Source organism: Haematobia irritans, chromosome 2 (assembly GCF_050003625.1).
Source record: "Haematobia irritans isolate KBUSLIRL chromosome 2, ASM5000362v1, whole genome shotgun sequence".
Classification (NCBI taxonomy): domain Eukaryota; kingdom Metazoa; phylum Arthropoda; class Insecta; order Diptera; family Muscidae; genus Haematobia; species Haematobia irritans.
This window is the reverse complement of record NC_134398.1, coordinates 48,309,311-48,316,974: the sequence shown is the minus strand read 5'-3', so window position 1 is coordinate 48,316,974 and position 7,664 is coordinate 48,309,311.

The window sequence follows — 7,664 nt, the reverse complement described above, 5'->3', positions numbered from 1 at the left end:
AAATAAAATTTTGGTAGATTATTTTTGGCTCGAGTGGCAACCATGAATATGAACCGATATGAACCAATTTTTGTGTGATTGGGGATCGGCTATATATAACTATAGACCAATATGGACCAATTTTGGCATGGATATTAGCGGCCTTATACTAACACCGCTTTGCAAATTTCAACCGGATCGGATGAATTTTGCTCCTCCAAGAGGCTCCGGAGATCAAATCTGGGGAACGGTTTATATGGGGGCTATATATAATTATGGACCGATATGGACCAATTCTTACGTGTTTGTTAGAGACCACATTCTAACACCATGTTCCAAATTTCTACCGGATCGGATGAATTTTGCTACTCCAAGAGGCTCCGCAAACCAAATCGGGGGATCGGTTTATATGGGGGCTATATATAATTATGGACCGATGTGGACCAATTTTTCCATGGTCATTAGAGAACATATACCAATACCATGTACTAAATTTCAGCCGGATCAGATGAAATTTGCTTCTCTTAGAGGCTCCGCAAGCCAAATCGGGGGATCGGTTTATATGGGGGCTATATATAATTATGGACCGATGTGGACCAATTTTTGCATGGTTGTTAGAGACCATATACTAACACCATGTACCAAATTTTAGCCGGATCGGATGAAATTTGCTTCTCTTAGAGCAATCGTAAGTCAAATTTGGGGGTCCGTTTATATGGGGGCTATACGTAAAAGTGGGCCGATATGGCCCATTTGCAATACCATCCGACATACATCAATAACAACTACTTGTGCCAAGTAACAAGTCGATAGCTTGTTTCGTTCGGAAGTTAGCGTGATTTCAACAGACGGACGGATGGACATACGCAGATCGACTAAGAATTTCAACACGACCCAGAATATATATACTTTATGGGGTCTTAGAGCAATATTTCGATGTGTTACAAACGGAATGACAAAGTTAATATACCCCCATCCTATGGTGGAGGGTATAAAAATTTAATTTAAACTAATAATTTTTTAATTCATTAATTGTTGTTTACAATGCCACTGTTTCAAAAAGTTTTCGCTGCGTGCTGTCCATCCTTTCGATTGTTCCTTCTTCCCCGGTATTCATAATGTTTCGTCAACTGTCACGAATTGCAAAGTTTTTATTAAATTGACTTTGACAGTGGCAGTTTCGAAAGTTGATTGCTCAAAAATTCCAAAATTTTGAGGAGGAGGTGCATCCGGAGGAGCCTCCTCCTTCGGATTCTTGTAAGAGGTGGGATAGACCATATACAGTCCATATACAGTCTGCTGAAACCAGATTCACCACCCTTCAGTTTCTTTGATGTGTAACCAGTGCTTGGCGGGGGTGCACTTCCGGAATAGTTCTATCCTAACATCGCTGCGGAAGTAGGTCGTCAGACTACATGACCATCCGATTTCATAAATGCTGAATGCCTGACGTTCATCAACAAAGAAATAAAGAAAGAATGTTAAATGGGACGGCTTCATAGAATACACCGATTGCCGCCTACGTGAGCTCCCCACCCCCTTTGTCGCATTCGTGGTCTTTGAGCCAGGAACACACCACAATTTATCACAGATCAATGTCATCAACAGAGCAAAAGAATACAATGCGCGGATACCCAACGGAATTTCAATGCTAATACTGGGAGAATACTGGGAGTTAACAACTTAACCAGGCTCTCTCATTACACGCGATGTCTGGAAGCTGGGTAGAAACAGTAGTGGGCTTACTGAACCCAGGCAAAGACTCCAGCAAGGTTAGGTTACGTGGCAGCCCGATGTATCAGACTCACTTAGACTATTCAGTCCATTGTGATACCACATTGGTGAACTTCCCTCTTATCAATGAATGCTGCCCGATTCCATGTTAAGCTCAATTACAAGGGACCTCCTTTTTATAGCCGAGTCCGCACGACGTTCCACATTGCAGTGGAACCACTTAGAGAAGCTTTGAAACCCTCAGAAATGTCACCAGCATTACTGAGGTGGTTTAATCCACCGCTGAAAAACTTTTTGGTGTTCAGTCGCAGCAGGAATCGAACCCACGACATTGTGTTTGCAAGGCGGACTTGCTAACCATTGCACCACGGTAGCTCCTCACTCCAGCAAGGGTGAATCCTACAGACTGACACCCTTCTCTAGCCCGTCGCCAAGGCACTTACGGCACTACTCCTTCTCAGATTTGTAGAGAATTTCTCACATGTTAACCATCAACATAGATTCCGTAAAGGACACAGCACAACAACAGAGAACTCAACTTTGAACCGCTTCACATATCGAAGGAATTCGATACGTTCAGCCATGCCAGACTATTCTAGGACGTTGGAAACACGACCATACCGTCAAGGAGCAAATTTTGGGTTCATAATTATCCATGCGGGCATCAATCCTACGCCAAATTAAGGGATAGAAAGTCAAGTCTTCGTAGAGTGAATCAGGTAGTTCCCTATGTTGGAATGATATCGCCGGCACTGTTCAACCTCTACCTATACTCTGTTTCACCTGTCCTGACGGCATTGATAGAGTTTTATATGCGGGCGAGTGTACAATCATCGCATCCGGGCCCATCTGTGCTCGATTAAATATCTACCTAGCATATACCATATTTGACTGTTAGAAATTTGAGGATATCGGCCACCAAATCCTCAGCCATATTATTCACTACATGAACATCAGAAGTGCGCAGACTTTCTAATGTCAGATTCTCGGAACTTTTTAGTAACAAGGTCCTCATGCCACTTACCTGCAGCACTTGGGTTGCGAACAAAGAAACTTTGTTGACTAAATATATGGCAATTGGCCGGTCAATGGTAAACTATGCAGCGCCATTTTGGACACTTCAGTGGCACGTAGTGAAAAGAGTAAAGACATCGATAAGTGACAGACCTGTTATAATGTCTGCGGACAGTGGATATGGATACTCTTTATGTGGAGACTAAGATCATTCCTGCACGTAGACACAATTACATGTGGTCCAAGCAGTATCTCAGGGAGCCACCGTGGTGCCATGGTTAGCATGCCCTTTTATACACAGGGTCAAACCACGTTTCGTCCAAACACCAAAAAGTTTTTCAGCGGTGAATTATCCCCTCTCATTAATGCTGGTGACATTTCTGAGTGTTTCATAGTTTCTCTAAGTGGTTTCACTGCAACGTGCAACGCCCTTCGGACTCGACAATAAAAACGAGATCCCTTGTAATTGAGTTTAACATGGAATCCGGCAGCATTTAGTGATATGAGAGAAGTTCAAAACTGGGGTATCACAATGGACTGAATAGTCTAATTGAGTCTGGGGCTGCCACTATTGCTAACCTAATCTAAGCAGTATCTCATGGGTTGTCATCGCAGTAACCATTCAAATAACTATCACTGGGAATGTAAGGGGTGATCTGCACCTTATAGAGTGAGAGACCCACAGTTATATTATTACCGACCATAGCACCGGAGGAAAGGAATTTCACACTGCAAACCTCATCATCAGATCACTCTGGACACATTCCATTTTAGCCACAGAGTTCATTGGAAGTTTTGGTTCAACTATGATCAGGCATGTGCAGCCTGCTCAAATCCTCCAAATCAGTGATTTGTAGGAGCGTAGCTAACGTCTGTTCCGTCTGCAACCAAGGGCCACATGACACGTGTCACATTTCCGCTTGCCCAGCCTACTCGACTCACAATCAGATCACTCTGAACGCAACCCATTTTAGCCGCAGAGTTCTTCGATCTGGATACAAGCTGATGTACCAAAACGTAACAAAACTGGATGACAAACATAACTCACTATTACAACAATGACTTTTGACTCGACTTTTGATTCGACTTTTGCATTTGGTGATATTTATTTATTGACAAAAGTCGAATTTTAACATCTCCTGGGTTGTTATCGCAGTAACCATACAAATCACTATCTCGTGGATAGGCACCACCACCAGGAATGTAAGGGTTGATCCTCACTTTCTCGAGCGCAGATCTGAACAGAATTGATAAGGATATTGTAGCAGAAACATTGAGAAGCTATGGTTAGTCCTGCACACAAAAAAAAATTTTTGATTCAATCACGAAATTAATTGATCCAATTAATTTTTAATTGAAATGTCTTCAATCACAGAAATGATAGTATCAATTAAAAAATTAATTGAAGGTCAATTGAAAGTTAATTGATCCAATTAAAAATTTAATTGATACTATTAACTTTTGTGATTTTAACTTTGTCATTCCGTTTGTAACACATCGAAATATTGATCTAAGACCCCATAAAGTATATATATTCTGGGTCGTGGTGAAATTCTGAGTCGATCTGAGCATGTCCGTCCGACCGTCTGTTGAAATCACGCTAACTTCCGAACGAAACAAGCTATCGACTTGAAATTTGGCACAAGTAGTTGTTATTGATGTAGGTCGGATAGTATTACAAATGGGCCATATCGGTCCACTTTTACGTATAGCCCCCATATAAACGGACCCAAAAATTTGGCTTGCGAGGCCTCTAAGAGAAGCAAATTTCATCCGATCCGGCTGAAATTTGGTACATGGTGTTAGTATATGGTCTCTAACAACCATGCAAAAATTGGTTCACATCGGTCCATAATTATATATAGCCCCCATATAAACCGATCCCCCGATTTGGCTTGCGGAGCCTCTAAGAGAAGCAAATTTCATCCGATCCGGCTGAAATTTGGTACATGGTGTTCGTATATGGTCTCTAACAACCATGCAAAAATTGGTCCACATCGGTCCATAATTATATATAGCCCCCATATAAACCGATCCCCCGATTTGGCTTGCAGAGCCTCTAAGAGAAACAAATTTCATTCGATCCGGCTGAAATTTGGTACATGGTGTTAGTATATGGTCTCTAATAACCATGCAAAAATTGGTCCACATCGGTCCATTACTATATATAGCCCCCATATAAACCGATCCCCCGATTTGGCTTGCAGAGCCTCTAAGAGAAAAAAATTTCATTCGATCCGGCTGAAATTTGGTACATGGTGTTGGTATATGGTCTCCAACAATCATACAAAAATTGGTCCACATCGGTTCATAATTATATATAGCCCCCATATAAACCGATCCCCCGATTTGGCTTGCAGAGCCTCTAAGAGAAACAAATTTCATTCGATCCGGCTGAAATTTGGTACATGATGTTAGTATATGGTCTCTAACAACCATGCAGAAATTGGTTCACATCGGTTCATAATTATATATAGCCCCCATATAAACCGATCCCCCGATTTTGCTTGCGGAGCCTCTAAAAGAAGCAAATTTCATCCGATCCGGCTGAAATTTGGTACATGATGTTAGTATGTGGTCTCTAATGACCATGCAAAAATTGGTCCATATCGGTCCATAATTATATATAGCCCCCATATAAACCGAACACCAGATTTGACCTCCGGAGCCTCTTGGAAGACCAAAGTTCATCTGATTCAGTTGAAATTTGTTACGTGATGTTAGTATATGGTCTCTAATGACCATGCAAAAATTGGTCCATATCGGTCCATAATTATATATAGCCCCCATATAAACCGATCCCCAGATTTGACCTCCGGAGCAACTTGGAAGTACGTGATGTTAGTATGTGGTATCCAACAACCATGCAGGAATTGGTTCCTATCAGTCCATAATTATATATAGCTCCCATATAAACCGATCGCCAGATTTGACCTCCGGTGTCTTTTGGAGAAGCAAAATTCATCCGATCTGGTTGAAATTTGGTACGTGGTGGTAGTATATGATATTTAACAGCCATGCCAAAAGTGGTCCATATCAGTCCATAATCATTTATAGCCCCATATAAACCGATCCCGAGATTTGGTTTTGGAGCCTCCTGGAGGAGCAAATTTCATGCGAGTGAGTTGAAATTTGTGGATGACAGTCTTTCGTAGAAGTTTCTACGCAATCCATGGTGGAGGGTACATAAGATTCGGCCTGGCTGAACTTACGGCCGTATATACTTGTTTAAAACTCAATTAAAATATTAGTTGGAAAAATTTTCGTGAAATTTTTTTCTGTGTGTTCTCGGACCTCCGCCCATAGCACCTGACGAAAGAGAACTCCCACGGTGTACCAACGTAGTTTTGGTCCAATTATGATCAGGCAAGTGCAGCCTCCTCCTATTAGTGATTGATAGCAGCGTAGCTGGCGTATGTGCCATCTACAACCAAGGCTCACATGACACGTGTCACCTTTCCGCTTGTTCAGCCAAACCTACTCGACTCACCATCAGATCACTCTGAATGCATTCCATCTTAGCCACAGAGTTCTTTGATATGGGTAAAAGCTGATTGTACCAAAACTTAACAAAAATGGATGACTGTTACAATAACGACTTTTGACTCTTGCATTTGCTGATATTTTATTCATTGCCAAAAGTCGAATTCTATTTTCACATATTCATAGTTGTATGCAATAATCTACCTCATTATCTTTTGATGGCATTACTCTTAGCTGCTGTTCCTTTTCAACGTTCTTCAGATATTCATCATTCAACGTAATTACATTGAAATGCAGAAAAAACTGCCAACAACAAGTCATGAAGAGTAACCACTATCAAAGAAGAAGATATACAGCAACACCTTAAGAGTCCTCTTCTCCTGTGAAATCTCTATCCAAAATTTGCTACTTTGCAATCACTTGGAATTATAATAAGCAAAATAATTAACCCCCACAAACAAGCTAAGGTAAAGCAAGGATAATTCTCTAAAAATTTCAATTCAAACATGGCTACAAGCAAGATAAAAAAGTGTCTAGAATTTCACCTTTAGAAAACGAGAAAATAAATGACTCTTGGACTATCTCTACCTCGAAAAAGACAAAAGAGCAAAGTATCTTATATTGATTATTAGAAGGATTAGTTAACTTAAACGAGAAGTTAATTAATCATGCGACTTCTCATTAGTCTACGATAGCTAGGTAAATTAATACCCAGCATAATAAGGCAAAAATAACTATTTTTTTTAAGAATCTCTAATTAGATTGATGCTCTGTAATGGACATTAGAAAATGTCAAAGGTTTGTGAGTTTGTATATTTTTGCCCTTGTATGTAGATGGATTCCGGTAAATAAAACCGGAGGGTATAGTATTAGTAATCTGTTATACTAACGCTAAGAAGTGAGCTTGAAATGAATGAACATAATCAAAACAAACTTAAAAACTAACTAACAAATTTATACATACTCATAATAACTCAAGAGACAACAAGTAAAGAAAGTCTAAAGTCGGGCGTGGCAGACTATATTGTACCCTGCACCACTTTGTAGATCTAAATGTTCGATACCATATCACATCCATCAAATGTGTTGGGGGCTATATATAAAGGTTTGTCCCAAATACATACATTTAAATATCACTCTATCTGGACAGAATTTGATAGACTTCTACAAAATCTATAGACTCAAAATTTAAGTCGGCTAATGCACTAGGGTGGAACACAATGTTAGTAAAAAAAAATATGGGAAACATTTAAATCTGAAACAGTTTTAAGGAAACTTTGCAAAAGTTTGTTTTATGATTTATCGCTCGATATATATGTATTAGAAGTTTAAGAAAACAAGTAAAGAAAGTCTAAAGTCGGGCGGGGCCGACTATATTATACCCTGCACCACTTTGTAGATCTAAATTTTCGATACTATATCACATCCGTCAAATGTGTTGGGTGCTATATATA